General features: G+C 33.3%; 1 long non-coding RNA gene across 1 annotated transcript in view; it reads left to right on the forward strand.

Moving 5' to 3' along the window:
* The window catches only part of LOC102900087, a 204,893-nt gene extending 189,274 nt beyond the window's left edge, over window positions 1-15,619 (forward strand). The window contains exon 5 of the long non-coding RNA XR_006592339.1: window positions 14,713-15,619. This is a non-coding gene — a long non-coding RNA (uncharacterized LOC102900087). The remainder of the gene's footprint in view (window positions 1-14,712) is intronic.
* Window positions 15,620-16,549: the final 930 nt, after the last annotated feature.

Raw genomic sequence — 16,549 nt, forward strand, 5'->3', positions numbered from 1 at the left:
ATTAGATACAAGATTTGTGTGTACTCTGATGTATATGTTACCACCGAAAAATAAGCAATATGTTAAGAAATTTAAGATGTTTGCTTCTCCACATTTTTCAATTAACTTGCTTACACTGTTTTTCACTTATTAATTTTACACACTATTTTATCTCTTTATTTTATTTTTAGAATTTTTAAGACAGAAATAGTGATAAAATCATTGCTTACTGAAGCAAGTAGACATTGAATCCAGCTATGCACATTAGAAAGATGTTACACACTGCATACTTTTAATAATGATCATTTAGAAGATAATTTTAGCATCCACACAAGGGAAAAATGGATTTTTGATGAGTTCTTATATGACCATATGTGGTATTAGTCAGTGTGAGGTATTGCTAGCAAGCTCATTGCTTTCAAAAATCAAAGTTAAATGGTTCATCTATCATCAGAATTTGTGTCTGGGCGACTTGTCTGAACATCAGTATGATTTATGGTTTGAATTGGAGGAGTCAACCATGCATGTTTCTTAGTTTATCGTTTTATGCTGTCTTCAATTAAATGTCTATAAACACAGTGATGGCTTTATGACATTGTCCATCAATAAAGACTATCAGATTTTGCATGAGAATATGTAATTTTTAGAAAAATAATAACCTTTTGACTTCTATGTGCCCTGCTGTTCCTATTATACACATATACATGGAGTCTCTCTTTACAGAAAATTTTATCCCCCAATTTGTCATACAGAACAATTAACTATTTTATAAAATATTCTTAATTATTATTTAAGGCTTTTAAAAAACAATGATCAAATTATGATAATTGGAGCTGAAGTTGTAGCTTGCTGTTTTGCACGTATCTCTGATTGCCATAAGTGCTTTAATGGGGATGCAAAAAAGCAAAAAAGAATGTATCTGAATATTTTCTTGTATGCTGATTCAATATTCAATTGTTTTATGAAATCAAAAGATTTTAAACAGGTCTTTGCTAAGAGAAAATAATGTATATGATAAAATTAAATTAAATTATTCCACATAAGGGAGGAATCCTGGAAAATCTCGTGTTTTCATTTTCTCTGGGACATTGAATAATGATACTTTCAGTCTTCATATTTATGAATGTGGTGCATAGTATTCACACTGGCAGCTTGTGGAGGTTGAATCATTTTCTGTGTGGCTCTGCCCTGATATTGCTGTTGACAGCAATGCATTGTAAAAAAGAATTAGTATTCTAGTTCTTAAAGCTATGTTGAATATCTTTTCAGCATATTTTGTAATAAAAACACAATGCAAAGGTTTTTATATAACAAATCATCTGCATGCAATTTAAAGACAGGAGAGCAGAAATGAGACAATTAAGGTAGGCTTAGGTATAAATTTAAACAAATACATTTTTGTATGTGCATAGTGGTTGTGTATATGGTTTTCTTGTGGTATTGAACGAATTCTTTCTTCCTACCATATAACAAAAAGTAGTGCATATGTGGCAGGTAGGTGAGACCACCAATCAATGTTTATCAAGGTTCACAAAATAGTATTGGGAGTGCACTAAGATCCATGTACAGCCACAGATTGAATCTCCTATGTCATTGTACATTTTGAAAAACACATTTTATTTCTCTGCTATAAATTAACAGCAGTTGAATCTATGCATAAATTGTCTGGATATTGAAACCAAAAATGACCTTTGACTTCAATTATCTAGATAATTCAAGCAAGTGAAAATTATGTATAGGAATGAAACTACTAGATATCATTCTAAATAGTCAAAAAAAACCCAGGCTAGTTCCAAGAGATATTTTTGCATGCTCTAAATTATGCATTATTAAAAAAAATATAAATAGTTATGAAATTGCCATGGGCCATATGCAAGTACAGATATGAATATTTAAATGTTTTCTTGTTATTACAATGAGATTAGCTTGCTATCCAATGTAGTTATTTTCATCAGATAGTCTAAATCAGTCTGAAGACATGTTCTGGAAAACAGAGGTCTAGGGCATTTCTAAAGTTTAGAATTTTTATTTTGATTGTATCTCCAGGAACATGTTATCAGTAACAAAGACTTCTTAAGAGATGATTTGTAATTAAAAGACAATCCCTACCACGAGCTTTAGGTCTTCAATTCAATATTTTCCCACAATACAATCTGTGGATATATTCTCTGAGGTCTAATTGTTCTGGGAGAATATTTTAATTTTGCATTTTTGTTTTTATAAACGCTAATAAGAACCACTTATAAATATAAATTGTGATTTTTCAGAAAACCCAATTGAAAGTTATTCGTGACAATATTTAATTTCCTAGTCACTGTTTCTCAGACTTGACCCTGGGTAATTTTTCAGGATGGAATACTTGTCTACCCTAAAAGGGAACTTACATCCTTTCACTTGAGAAACAGTAGGCTAAATTACTTTTTCTTCTTTTTAAAGGATTATTTTAAAATATGTCTAATTTGAAGTATAAGTAAGCATGGAAGTGAAGCATTTAAAATAGTCACTATCTTCTTAATCAGTGAATTTTCCAACTATCCAAGTTTCTCTTTGATGTTGCATTTTGAAAGAAATGTTTCTTATGATTATGGAAAATAAGCTCTTAGAATTTGGGGGCCATGATATCAAATGTTCTCTTTTGTTTTTAAGATGGCATTTGTTTTTCTAATATTATAGATTAATTGCTGAACAGTTGAAAAGTTTTAAAGTATATAAATAAAATAAAAATGTTAATTACCTTAAACCACCATCATGTCTGTGTGTGTGTGTGAGTGTGTGTGTGTGTGTGTGCGCGCGCACGTGCACGTGGTGTGAACACTTGATTTGGTGTTAAAGAAGTGAGGCAGTCACAATTTGGAATGACATCTATTTTTGAATAGAACAGCTATTTAAATAATAACTTTTTACATAATTTCTGAGGAAAGGGTAACTTTTTTTCATGTGTGTGAGTATGTAGACTCAGGTAAAATAGATACACTTGAAAGACTGACTTTTTCCTCTACCCATTATCTGAAGTATAATTTTCAGATGACATTCATAATAAATTCATTTATTTTATTAGAAATTTACATAAATGCACAAATCAATGAGAAGAATTCTTAGGTATCAATTTATATATTGTGCATTCTTACTTTTGAGAGTTAGTGGACTGCAAAAACTCTGTAAAGCAGATTAAAATTATTTCAAAAATAGGATGGATATAGAAATAATGATGTTTTATTACTTTATGAGGATATCTACTCTCTCGCTAAAAGCATTCTGAGAAAACTGGAAACTGTTGTTGTTGTTGTTGTTGTTGTTGCTGTTCCTTTTGTGTATGTATGAGAAGTCTTGGAAAATAGGCTGTAATGTGTCTGCTCAGCTATATTGATCTCTTTATTAAACTCAGTTGTTTCTCCAACTTGCCTCCAGTCTCTTCATGACTTTTATATCAAGCACAGAATTTAAATGTGCGTTTCTGTGTTGAAATTTTAATATGCAATGATATTGTAGTTGATTCAGCCATAGGGAATGCATAAAACAACATGAAAATTATATGATCACAGAGGCAGAACCAGACCCTTAGGAGAGACAATTGTTTTAGAAAGGTTAGCCATGTTCCTTCATTTTTAGCTTCAGATTCATAACATGCAAAGTTTCCCTTTTGTTTCCCAAGAGAAAAAAAAGGGGGTGTTTTTTATGGTGCAATATTAACATTCATTTTGTTTTTAGCTTAAAACATGTCAGTTATATTCTTCTTGGTTCTTGGTAGGACTTGGTGAAATAAAATAGATTCATCTTATTATAGTTGTGACTCCATTGTTTTGTGGATGAGCACTCACCTTTTGGTCATTTATTTTCAAGAAAAAAGTATGGGTATCTTCAAAATTATAATGTACTTATAGTAAGAAAGCATTTGGAAATAAGCACAGATAAAGGATTCTGTGTAGTTTATGAGGAGTGTGTCTTTCAATGTGCTAGTTCATGATATCCAGTAAGAGTGCAAGTTATACATAGCTGTGATTCAATTGGCTGCATGGATGTATGGGATACCCTTGTTTATTGAAGATGAAATAAATGATGAATATAGGAGAATAAAATAGCAAAAATATTTTTCTTACCCGGAAAAAATAATCTGGCATAATCATTCATGGTTGTACTGTTCTCTCTGCCTTATATGTTAGGGGACCTTTTTATGGACCAGGTCCGCTGCCTCCAGGTATGACCAATATGGTATGATGGAAATGAGAATCCTAGTAAATCCTGTACATGTATCCCTGTCTCTCTTTATTCAACCTCTTTTGAGTCACTGGATTTTAAAAGTGAATAAAGTATAATGGTATGTTTGGCAGTTTCCATGATGGTCAGCACGTTTTGTGAAGATACTTTGGCTCTCATCTAGTTCATAGATTGTTTTTTATTATGTTACCCATTTTCAATTCAGGACTCCTCTACTGTACTTTGTCTTGCATGCTTGTACTTTTTTCTTTTTACCTTGTTCCTCTTTACGGATTTTGGCTACCATTCAATAAACCAGGGTCACAGATTATTTTACTTTGATTAGGAATCTCTGCCCTACTTAATTATCAGGACCTAATCCTTCCCTGACATGGTCTATATTCTCTATTAAAATAAGTATGGAAAGAATGCCTTTTACAAATCAATTATTCTCTTGACCTAGATGGATACATAGGTCTCTGTCTGTTAAAGATATATATGTATTTCTCTGCTGAGGTGAAAAATTATCTAACTTCTATGAGACTGTAATTTTCATACAGGCAGGGATTTCTGTCAGCTTGTTTTCTGATGTATCCCCAGCATCAAAATAGTCTCTGGCTTATATATTAGACACTCAATAAATATTTATCAAATAAATCAGTGTTGTATTAAACACACATCTGTTCATAATTTTCTGCATATATTTTATCTCTATGTAAATTGAGAAGAGTACATATAGGGAACTATATGAATAAACCAGACAGTTTTGAAAGAAATAGCAAATGTATAAAAGATCTAACATATCAATTCTTCTAGTCCAAAGTCATAATGAAATAGAAACATGATCCAACAGTATTTTGAATCGGATGGTGGATTAACCAAGAGTTCTGAGAAAGACTAATTGCATGGACTTAACCTCTCATTTCTTGAGAGAAGAAAGCAATGGAAGACTTATTTGTTATAACAGAATGTTAATAAGAAATTATAAACAGTAAACCGAGGCATTCCATCCCTTACTATCACCTTTTGAAGTTGGAAAGGAAGAAAGAGCATGAAGATAGGCAAAATATAGATAAAATGTAGAAACTATATATCTAAATTACTATACTTCATATAACCTAGACTCTCAATGTTTGCGCTTAGAGGTTACAGTTGGAGATAACATAAAAGTAGCTCCTACTACATTGACTAAATGTTCAGGAAGATGGCAAAGTGCATGTGGAATAACTAAGAATTGGTCATTGACTGGTTGATTTCAATTTAGTGTCTTATTTATTTATTTATTTATTTATTTATTTATTAATATGCAAATTAGTTACCATATAGTGTAGTATTGGTAGAAATTAGTGATTCCTCCCTTACATGTAACACCCAGTGCTCATCCCAACAAGTACCCTCCTTGATGTCCATCTTTCATTTAGCCCTAATCACCTCCCTCCCAGCAACCCTCAGTTTGTTTTCAGTATTTAAGAGTCTCTTATGGTTTGCTTCCCTCTCTGTTTTTATCTTATTTTTTCCTTCTCTTCCCTTATGCTCATCTGTTTTGTTTCTTAAGTTCTGCATATTAGTAATTAAAGATTTGTATGATTTGGCTCTTAAGTACCAAAGAATAGGTCTCAGAAGCTTATGGGCAAAAGAAATGCTTTGCAAAACAGAGTAGTGGGAAGCCAGCATGATTGATATACATTATTCCTTGTAAGCTGCACAACCCAGAGAAATATATATTATTAATCTCATAGTGTAGACAGTAAAACTGAAGTCTAGGGACAGTGTAACAACTCTTAAAGTCAAACAGCTGGCAAGTGACAGAACTGCTCTGAGTTCTAAGATTTTAGAAGACCATCAGTCTTTTCCTTTTTCTTTCCTTATAAGCACATTCAGATACCAGATACATAACAAAAATAAAGCCATGTGAGAAGATGCCATACCAAATTTTACTTTAGTGTATTTTTTATAGTGCTTTCTTTGTTTAGAGGTTCCTACACCTATCTATCGATTTATATTCTAGGTCTCTTTAAAAATAAATGCACTAAATCATTTTTGCACTATATGCTAACTAATCTGGATGCACATTTAAAAAAATAAATAAATACATGCACTATTTTGAGCATTTAGGGCTACTTGAAAAAGAGCTAGAAAATATACTATTATCTTTTGGACTTGAAGACAAAAAAAGATTAATTATTGCAAAATGAGTAGGGTAATAGTTGACACTTAACTACAGCTGAATTTATTGTTTCTTACATCTCAGACACCTGCCAATTTTCTTCTCTGCACAAAATTAATTTTTGTGGAGAAATACAAATGTAAAAGAAATCTCTTCTTTTTCATGCCTTTTGAAAACTAAAGCAGTTTTCATACATGAATAAGAACCCTAAACAGTCCTTTATACGTGAAGTATTTATATCATATGAATGTGCTTACTTAACAGGTTTCAATTTGAATTAAGTTACAGTTTTTGCATTAAAATGACTGTTTATTTTCCATTTCATTCATTCCCAAACTATTTCAGTGTCTACTATAAGCCAAGCAATATTCAGGGTTCTGGGAACATAGCAGTGAATAAAACGGAAAAATCTATGCCCTATAGCATTTACATTCCAGTGAGGGCAAAAAGACAATAACAAAATAAATCAGTAAAATATGTTTTATTGTAAATGGTGATAAGTACATGAAGAATGATAAATTAGAGGAGATTTACAGGGTTATATTTCTATTGTAAAATTATTATAAAAGTTCTTATAACCCAGTGAATTTTTTTATTGGTTGCTATTTTTCAATTATCAACTAAAATATCATGCTACTTACCTTTCATTTGTCCCTCCAGAATACTTTGAGTCCCTTTCTTTCATACCTGAAATGTACTGACTACTGACTGGGTTGGGTTGCATAAAGCCTCTTTTGCTTTTAGATTCTCGGTAGTGCTCAACCAATGGGAAGCATCTACAGAATATCAAAGTTTGATGGGCTGCCTGGGTGGCTCAGGTGTTATGCATCCAGCTTTTGATTTCAGCTGAGGTCATGATCTCACAGTCATGAGATAGAGTCCTGCATGGGGCTCTGTGATAGAGATAGGCATGGAGACTTAAGATTCTCTCTCTCCCTCTACCCCTCCCCGCTCATAAGCATGTTCTCTCAAAAAAAAAAAAGAAGAAGAAGAAGAAGGAAAGGAAGAGGAAGAAGGAGGGGGAGGAGCAGGAGGAGGAGGAGAAGGAGGAGAAGGAGATAGAGAAGGAGAAGGAGAAGAAGAAGGAGAAGGAGAAGGAGAAGGAGAAGAAGAAGAAGAAGAAGAAGAAGAAGAAGAAGGAGAAGAAGAAAGAAGCAGAAGAAAGAAGGAGGAGGAGGAGGAGAAGGTTGGAGTCTGAGAAAAGATTGAAGTTGGGGTATTTATTCCCCCTGACAGTTTGTTGTGGGTTGGTTGTGCTTCTCTACTGAAGGTCACAGCTTCTGTCAATTGTCCGTCTCTGTGCAGCCACACTTTTGGGATTCTGGTAAACAACCATTACTTTGTACCTTCAAACTCAGGAGTGATAGATAGGGCTTCCTTTCTCTTGCTACCAACTGGTTACTGTGTTCCTTTCCTTTTTCCCAGCCCCATCTTTGTAAATGTTTCTTAACTATACTAAACTTTTCTCGTGTTACCCACTTAGAATATGACATCTGCTTCCTTCTGGGACTCTGACTTATCCAAAAATACAACACATACTAATTGGTTATTTAATTGATAGAATCGAGTCTGCCATCCTAGTAGAAGAGCAAAAGGGAGGTCAACCAAGAAAAGATTGCACTAAGAGATGGCAAGTCTTTCCTACTTGAATTAAACCAAGGAAGAGCTCCAGGTTAGGAGCTACACGTGGCTTTTATACATTTAGGGTGGGATACACCTTCTTGCATAGTGGTCAGGTATCCTCAGATTTTAGACTTATATATAGAAATCAAGTCCACTTAATGCATAGGTAAAAACACATTGTAGGATTAAAAATAGGTAAAAACACATTGTAGGATTAAAATGCCTTTATTTTTTTCAAGAATTTTGCCTGTGTACTATGAATTGTGAATGTATTTTTAAATCAATAAGATTTTATTTTCTTCATAAATTATTATATAATGTCTCTCTGAAATTTTGATGAAGAGAAATATGGTAAATAGAATCATAAGAAGTTAAACCTGTATGTCAAGTTATTAGAGTGTCTAGATTATATATGAAAGAGATTAAAAATAACCACAAACTAAAGCAAAAGCAATTTATAAAGTATAGGCTTCTAAAATAAAATTATTCTGAAATAGTCTACATTTTACTGGTGTTTTGTAATGAAATATTTATATTAACTGACCTATAAAAACTAATGTAACTATCAATATTTATATTATTAATTGACATATTAATATTAACATATCTTTAGTATAAGTTATCTGCTGACTACATGGAAAGTTATGTACATTAATATGTTTTAAATAGCTTATAATCTGCATAGTTGCTATCATTTATAAAAGTTAGATAGCTAGTTTAGAGAAATTATTCAATATATTTCTCTATGTACTAGGACTTTTAAATATTATTTTGAAATTTCACCTCTCTTTTAGAGAAAAAGGTTTAATATTTTAATACTAAATTTTTGAATGGTATCTAAGCAATTTAGTAATACTATTATTTCCAGTGACATGAATTGTAATCTGTGTTTCTCCTAAGAGTTTGCAGTTACTTTATTAGTATTTTTTGTTGACAATTATAGAAACAATTCTATCGAAACCCACACAACATTAATTTGATAGATGTGATTTATATTCCTCTATTAAAGATCCTGACTTCATTATATATTTGTGATACAACACTAGAATGTGTATTTACCTATACTTTTAAATCTATTTAAAATTATTTTAGTGTGGAGAGAAAAGAGGGTGAATACTAAGTGGCGATATTGAGGGAGGAAGGTAGCTAAAGGCACAAACTACATCATATTTAATAATGGTAAAATGCATGCTAATCTTTGACACCTTGAGAACAGTTAATGTGTGATGTAGTGATGTACAAAATATTTAAAATTTTTGTGTCTTTGAAATAAGAGTAATATTGCTTAATAATCAGGAAACATGACTAACTGAATTAGAGGTAGACATATTCATTTAGACAAAATAAAAGAAAACTTATGAGACAATTGATTTTCATACAGTAAATAAATGGCTTATGCTAAATTAAGAATATGTTTTACCAAGATTATGCAGTAAGAGTAAGATATGAGGTCCTTGGCATTACTTAGGTTTTTGATGAGCATGATATGAAATTATATGATCCTACAGATGGTATTTTTTTTCAACTTTAGCATGCTGGGGAAAAGTTAATTTAAAACTTCCCTATGAAGAACAGAGGACCACGAAACCCACTTAAAACATTTCTGAAAAGCATCAGAAAATAAGGGGGAAACCTGTAAGTGGGAAGCATCTCAGGTTTGTGCTGTGAGCCATGTAGGTAAAAGAGAAAAGTTCGAAGGCAAATGAGACAGGTTGAGAAAAGTATTTTGCTGACCTTAAACTATGGGCACCAGGGTGGCTCAGTCAGTTAAGCATCTGACTCTCTGATTTTGGTTCAAGTCATAATCCCACAGTTTGTGTGACTGAACCCCCTGCACTGGGCTCTGTGAGGAGAACACAGAGCCTGCTTGAGATTCTCTCTGTCTCTCTCTCTCTCTCTCTGCCCTCACCCCCATCTCTCTCAAAATAAATAAAATAAAACCTAAAAAAAGCCAAATCTGAACTATGGCATAGCCTACAAATTGTTCTTACAACCCTTCCTTTTTTAAATTCATGACTGGAAAGGATCTGGCACTCTGACAGCGGCAAGAGGAAAGAGCCTTGGGCTAACCAAGCACATGTTACTAGCTAATGTTTCATTTGTAGTTCCCTATTAATTAATGAAAAGAGCTTTCTGTTTCACATGGGTAGAAATGAATATAATATTGGAAGTGTCAGATATTGAGAATTGTGAGAATTTACAAATGTGCCTTAATATCTTTATTGAAAAACCTATTGAAATTATAACAATAGTTTCTTCTATCATGAACTTATAAATGCTAGTTTCAATGATATTACTCCTTAACATTTTAATGTAAGAGTAGGAATTATTTAAAGGAATTTTTAAGTGGATTTGTCACTTTTGTTTTTAATTCATTTATTCAACAATTTTAACAATGGACCCAGGTTCACAGTAAGAACATGAAGGTAAGGACGCTAACTTCAAAGTTCTCACAGTCTATTAGCTGAAACAGAGAAGATAAGTCATTAGCATAATGCAGGGTGGTGAGTCTTATATAATGGTTTATAAATAGAATGTCATATAAATATAAGAAGAGATTCAGAGGAAGAAGACCCAGAGGTACTTGTAAAGGTCTGGAACATGTTCAAGAAATGGAAACTTAGTTTTAATAAACTGAATTGATGGTAACTAATCAGGTAGGGAGGAAGGAAAAGGAGATGCTTTATATCGAAATACCTTTTTTGAAAATTTTAATTTATTGAAAATAAATGTTTCACCCCAGAGATCATCACACAGGACTGCTTGAATGAACTCCAGTGCATTTGTTCAATGATAAAGCCATAAAAAGGAACAAGTAACATTTATGTAGACTATTGTGAGTTGAATTCCAGGATAAATAGTTTGGCAAAACAAACATACAAATAAATGAGGGATAACTGGGTAGAATATGCAAACTTTAAAAAAAAATTTTTTTAATTTTATTTATTTTTGAGACAGAGAGAGACAGAGCATGAACGGGGGAGGGTCAGAGAGAGAGGGAGACACAGAATCTGAAGCAGGCTCCAGGCTCTGAGCTGTCAGCACAGAGCCCAATGCAGGGCTTGAACCCACGGACCGTGAGATCATGACCTGAGCCGAAGTTGGACGCTTAACTGACCGAGCCACCCAGGCTCCCCTAAAAAAAATTTAATGTTTATTTGTTTTTGAGAGAGAGAGAGAGAGAGAGAGAGAGAGAGAGAGAGGCAGACATGAGCAGGGGAGGGTCAGAGAGAGAGGAAGACACAGAGTCTGAAGCAGTTTCCAGGTTCTGAACTGTCAGCACAAAGCCTGACATGGGGCTGGAACTTACAAACCGTTAGATCATGACCTGAGCCGAAGTTGGACACTTAACAGACTGAGCCACCCAGGTGCCCCGGACTATGCAAACTTTCATCTGAGAAAGAAGATGTGTGTGTTGCAAAGAGATTCATTTAATAGATTAAAAGTGAGGGGATGGAGAAATCTATCATGCAAATGGATGTGAAGTGAAAGTCAGAATAACAATAACCATATCAGGCAAAGTTGACTTTAAAACAAAGACTGTAACAAGAGAAAAAGAAGGACACTACATAATAATAGAGGGGACAATCCAACAAGAAGATATAACAAGTGTAAATATTTTTGCACCCAACATAGAGGCACCCAAATACATACAACAGTCAATAGTGAACTGTTAAATAAAGGAACTAATCGATAACAGTATAATAATGGTAGGGGACTTTAACACCCCACTTACATCAATGGATAGATCATCTAAACAGAAAATCAACAAGAAAATAATGCCTTTGAATGACACAATAGACCACATGGATTTTACAGTTATTCAGAACATTCCATCCTAAAAATACACATTCTTCTCAAGTGCATATGGAACATTCTCTAAAATAGATCACAGATTATGCCACAAAGAAAACCTCAACAAATTCAAAAAGATTGAAGTCACTTTTTCTGACCACAACACTTTAAAACTAAAAGTGAACCACAAGAAAACATCTGGAAATACCATAAATACATGGATTAAACAACATGCTACTGAACAATGAATAGTTCAACCAATAAATAAAAGAAGGAATGAAAAGTACATTAAGATAAACAAAAATGAAAACACGACAGCCAAGAATCTTTGGGATGCAACAAAAGTAGTCATAAAAGGGAAGTATATAGCAATACAGGTCTACCTCAAAAACGAGAAACATCTCAAACAACCTAACCTTATACTCAGAGGAGCTAGAAGAAGAACAAGAAACAAACCTAAAATTAGCAGAAGGAAGAAAATATAAACATTAGATCACAAATAAATTATATAGAAACTTAAAAAAAAACAGTAGAACAGATCAATGAAACCAGGAACTGGCTTTTTTTAGTGTTTATTTATTTTTTAGACAGAGACAGAGCATGAGCAGGGGTAGGGCAGAGAGAGAGGGAGACATAGAATCTGAAGCAGGCTCCAGGCTCTGAGCTGTCAGCACAGAGCTTGACGTGGGGCTTGAACTCACAAATCTGTGAGATCATGACCTGAGCTAAAGTTGGACGCTTAACCGACTGAGCCACCCAGGCACCCCAGGAGCTGGTTCTTGAAAGAAAATCAATAAAATTGATAAAACTCTAGTTAGACTTATTAAGAAAGAAAGAGAAAAGAGAGAAAGACCCAAATAAATAAAATCACAAGTGAGAGAGGAGAGATCACAACCAACATCACAGAAATACAAACAATCATAAGAGAATATTATGAAAAACGACATGGCAACAATTTAGACAACCTTGAAGAAATGGATAAGTTCCTAGAAACATAAACTACCAAAACTGAAACAGGAAAAAATGGAAAATTTGAACACTCAGATTACTAGCAAAGAAATTAAATTACTGATCAAAAAACTCCCACCAACCAAAAGTCCGGGACGAGATGGCTTCACAGGCAAATTCTACCAAACACTTAAAGAAGAGTTAATACATATTCTTCTCAGAATTATTAAAAAATAGAAGAAAGAAAACTTCCAAATTCATTCTATGAGCCCAGCATTACCCTGATACCAAAATCAGATAAAGACACCATGAAAAAAGAAAACTACAGGCCAATATCTGATGAACATTGATATAAAAATGCTCAACAAAATACTAGCAAACCTAATCCAACAATACATTAAAAAAAATCACTCACTATGATCAAGTGAGATTTAGCCCTGGGCTGCGAGGGGAATTCAATATTTGCAAACCAATCAATGTGCATCAGTAAGAGAAATAATAAGAACTATACTCGACAAAGTACAACATCCATTCATGATAAAAAACCCTCAACAAAGTTTTTTTAGAGGGAATATACCTCAACATAATAAAAGCCATGTATGAAAAACCCATAGGTGATAGGTGGTAAGGAATTCACTTGTGATGAGCACTGGGTATTGTATGTAAATGATGTAATGTAAATGATGAATATAAATGTAATGTAATGATGTATGTAAATGATGAATCACTAAATTCTAAACCTGAAACTAATATTACACTGTATGTTAACTAATTGTAATTTAAATAAAATCTTGATGAAACAAATAAACAAAAAACCCCAAAATATGGACCCCTGTTCAAAATGCTGGAAATAAAATTTCTTCTAAAAATACTGAAAGATAGGGGCGCTTTGGTGGCTCAGTCAGTTAGGCATCTGACTTTAGCTCAGGTCATGGTCTAACATTTGTGAGTTCTAGTCCTGCATCAGGTTCTCTGCAGTCAGCCAGAAGCCCACCTCAGATTCTCTCTCTCTCTCTCTCTCTCTCTCTCTCTCTCTTTCTCTGTCCCTCTCCTGCTCATGCTCTCTCTCTCTCTCTCAAATAAATAAATATTAAAAAAATACTAAAAGATAAAAGAAAATGTTTTCCTTTCTTCTGAGGAAAAAAAAGGATGGAAGCCAAGTTGAAAGGGCTTTTCTCTGGCCAAAAAATGGTACAAATTGAGCATAAAAATAAAAGTAACTGCAGTTTATTGAAAGACAGAAAAATACTAAAATCTATCCCATGATTCATTACAAGAAACCCTCGTTGGTTACTCTTGGAGATTGCTAGGAGATTAACTCATTATCTGAATACTTGTAAATAAAAGGAGAGAATAAAATAGTTCTTCTTTATTCCTATAAAATACTGCCTAAACAAAATCAAATTATTGACTGTGGAAAATATTTAATAAAAGAATGCCAGCTAATAAATGAAGAAAAATCATAGAATATGACCATTTTATAATCCCTAATAAGACAATGTATTTAGATAATGATCATCAAAGGCTGAGACAATTCTTAGATAAAAATCTGATGAGAAACTTTAAACTTAGGCTAAATGACCAATCTTAACATAAAATAAAAAGAAACAACAAGCCATTATGGGCCTTCGAGTATGATACGATAGGAAGTATTTGCTACCATCTGTAAAATATTGTGCAAATAAATAACTAATTAAAGGAACAAATAGCCTCTAGATCTAATTGCCATTAAAAGAAATTACAGATCTCAGATAAAAGTGTTAACCACTCAGGGATTCAATTACCGAATTCTAGAATGTGGCAAATTCTGTAGGACAGTTTTCTATTATTCTATTTTGACCAGAAGTGGAATTCAATGATTATGTAGTGACTTTTGGACTTTAGGAGTAAATTAGTCATATGGGAGGGAAGGAATTAAGGAACTAAGATTTAGTATGCTTAGCACCCCATGTTTGCTAGTAGCATTCACATATTTGTAATTGTTAAAGCGCTCTCTTCTCTTCTAGATTATAAACTCCACAAGGATAGGACTGTTATCTTGTTAACACCTCTATCTCCAGTACCAGAGTCCATGTGACATTTATTAAATATTTGTCAACTAAAACCACAGAACAAAGCAAAACAAACAAAAGAAGATCTGAAGGAATGGATGTAAAGAGAGAAATTCTGTTTCCAGTGGAATTTAGGAATTATCTCCTAAATCAACTGAAGGAGTGCTTTGTGAGCACGAAAAATTGCTTTTTCATACCAAGGTACAGCCTTCTATTGTTAATATTATTTATTCTCCAACAGCCTTGAGAATGTGGTTATTTAGCGAATACCACACTTCCAAATACAACACAATGTGAGCAAAACTTGAAATCTTTTCTACTATAATATTGATAGAACAAAAAGCTTGAATTCATATGTATATTTTATACTTTATTTTCACTTATCTTCTTCACACTGCCAATCAGGAGACCTATTCATACTTGATTTTTCACTAATGCTAGTATTTGGCACATTTTAAAAATATTTTCTATTAGTTAATGCTTCCTTTCCCTATGTCTTCCCACTTTGGTAATATATTACTGAGAGTTTAGGAGTAAATTCACATACTACCTCTGCTGTGGCTCTGGTCTTACCAGACCATACCAGTATGAACTAATCTCTCTATTCTCCATAAAATTTTATTCAAACCAGAGTACTGTTCTCATTTGCATCATAATAATTTATTTACGTATTAGCTATAATAGGAACTGTATGCATTACCCTTAATACACATTTTTATCCAAATACACAGGACAACAATGGGAATTTAATAAATGACTTAATCATGAATGACAAGAGATGTATATTAAAATCTAACTTCTTAGCTTAATTTTAATTTTTAAAAAAATTATTTAGTTTTTGAGAGAGAGGGAGCACACAGGGGAGGGACAGAGGAAGAGAGAGAGAGAGAGAGAGAGAGAGAGAGAGAGAGAGAAAATCTTAAGCAGGCTCTACACCCAGTGCAGAGCCTTATGCAGGGCTCAGTCTCAAAACTGTGAGATCCTGACCTGAAATCAAGAGTCAGACACTTAACTGACTGAGCCAACCAAGCACCCCTATAATCTAACTTCTTAATAGAAATGTTATAGCTATAACTGTTCTTTTTTTCACCAGGTTATTTGATAATGTCTCTAATGTTTGGTGGGTACAAGATAGAAAAATGTAAACTAGGTATTTTTAAATTAAAAAAGGACATATTTGCAATAAAACAAAAGTTGTGATAAAGATACATATATGTAAATGGAAAAAGTGGGTTTATATGAATAATAAAGATGTGATATATCTAAGAAAATTTTTCTCTTGTTTCTGAGGTTCTTGATATGGTTATAAAGAAAATTTCAGAAATTTTGATCATCTTTTCATTTTCACTCTGGTGGCATTATGTGATTTAGGGAGTTCGATAAATTGTGTTTGCTAGAATATTGCATCAGTCTGGGTCCAATTAAGGGAGAGAGAAACAACACAGTAATTTGAACAAGGAAAGTTTCATATAGAAAATTATTTTTTTTAATGTTTATTTATTCATTTTGAGAGTGAGAGAGAGCGATCCTGTGTGAGTAGGGGTGGGGCAGAGAGAGAGGGAGAGAGAGAACCCATGCAGGTACAGCACTGTCAGCGCAGAGCCCTGATAGGGAGCTCAATCCCACCAACAGGAGATCGTGACCAGAGCCAAAATCAAGAGTTGGAGGCATAACCAACTGAGACACCCAGGTGCACCTAATATAGAAAATTATTAAACTATAACAAGGGATTGGAATAAGGAGGGATTGGCTAGTAAGAATTAATGAGAACTCTAAAGAATGTAGCAATTAT

Source organism: Felis catus, chromosome F2 (assembly GCF_018350175.1).
Source record: "Felis catus isolate Fca126 chromosome F2, F.catus_Fca126_mat1.0, whole genome shotgun sequence".
In the NCBI taxonomy this organism is placed as follows: domain Eukaryota; kingdom Metazoa; phylum Chordata; class Mammalia; order Carnivora; family Felidae; genus Felis; species Felis catus.